Raw genomic sequence first — 1,587 nt, 5'->3', positions numbered from 1 at the left:
ACGTTTGTTGTGGGTGGGGTCCGTGGCATATGGCATGTGTGTGTGAGTTGCGTACTTGTGCGTGTGTGTGTGTGTGTAGTTAGTGTGTGTGTGTGTTGTGTGTGGTGTGTGTGTGTGTGTGTGTGTGTGTGTGCGTATGCTTGTGCGTGCGTTGTGTGTAATGATCAGTGCATAGTCTGTGTTTATGTATACATCCATTTAAATCTCACATTCAGGACTCAATGGCAATGCAAATCTCACCATCAGGACACTGTTTAAAATGACCCAAGATAAGCAATCAATTGTATAGTTGTGCATATGTGCATTTTCAGCCCCTTGTGTTGCCAGCCCTGTCCAACATTACCTGTATGAGCAGCTTTTGAATGAAACATTATCTGTGATCATGATAATGCATTACTCTGCACCATCTCATTGACTTAAATATATGTGTTTACATACTCGCTAGCACTCATCAAGAATTAAATGTATTTTCCAATCCATTCTACGATATTCATTTGTATACAACTGGACTTCGGTGGGTTTACCATCATTGGTGGCCTGTTGCACCACCTTCTGGTTAAGAGATGTAAATAAAATATATATACAGTTGAAGTCRGAAGTTTACATACACMTTAGCCAAATAYATTTAAACTCAGTTTTTCACAATTCTTGACATTTAATCCTAGTAACAATTCCMTGTCTTAGGTCAGTTAGGATCACCACTTTATTTTAAGAATGTGAAATGTCAGAATAATAGTTGAGAGAATGATTTATTTAAGCTTTTATTTMTTTCATCACATTCCCAGTGGATCAGAAGTTTACATACACGCAATTAGTATTTGGTAGCATTGCCTTTAAATTGTTTAACTTGGGACAAATGTTTCGGGTAGCCTTCCACAAGCTTCCCACAATAAGTTGGTTGAATTTTGGCCCACTCCTGACAGAGCTGGTGTAACTGAGTCAGGTTTTTTAAACAGCTGAAAAATTCCAGACAATGATATGTCATTGTGGGTGGACTTTAAAGCTTCTGATCGGCTTATTGACATAAATTAGTCAATTGGAGGTGTACCTGTGGATGTTATTTCAAGGCCTACCTTCAAACTCAGTGCCGTTTGCTTGACCATCATGGAAAAATCAAAAGAAATCAGCCAAGACGTCAGAAAGATAATCTGTAGACCTCCACAAGTCTGGTTCAGTCCTTGGAGCAATTTCCAAAACGCCTGAAGGTACACGTTCATCTGTACAAAACAATAGCACGCAAGTATAAACATTAATTGACCATGCAGCCGTCGATACCGCTCAGGAAGGAGACGCGTTCTGTCTCCTAGAGATGAACGTAACTTTGGTGCGAAAAGGCAAAATCAATCCCAGAACAACAGCAAAGGGACCTTGTGAAGATGCTGGAGGAACGGTACAAAAGTAATCTAATATCCACAGTAAAAAACGAGTCCTAAAGATCGAACAAAATACAAAGAAAAACAACTAAGCAACATGTGTCAAAAACAAGCTTTTCCAAATCAGTAAATACAGAAAGAAACACTTGTCCATAAAACAAGCTTCTTAAACAGTTGGAAGCACTCGTAATGAATGGGCCCGCTTAGCATTATA

The sequence above is a fragment of the Salvelinus sp. IW2-2015 genome, unplaced genomic scaffold (genome assembly GCF_002910315.2).
Source record: "Salvelinus sp. IW2-2015 unplaced genomic scaffold, ASM291031v2 Un_scaffold19, whole genome shotgun sequence".
Classification (NCBI taxonomy): domain Eukaryota; kingdom Metazoa; phylum Chordata; class Actinopteri; order Salmoniformes; family Salmonidae; genus Salvelinus; species Salvelinus sp. IW2-2015.
This window is presented reverse-complemented; position numbering follows the sequence as displayed.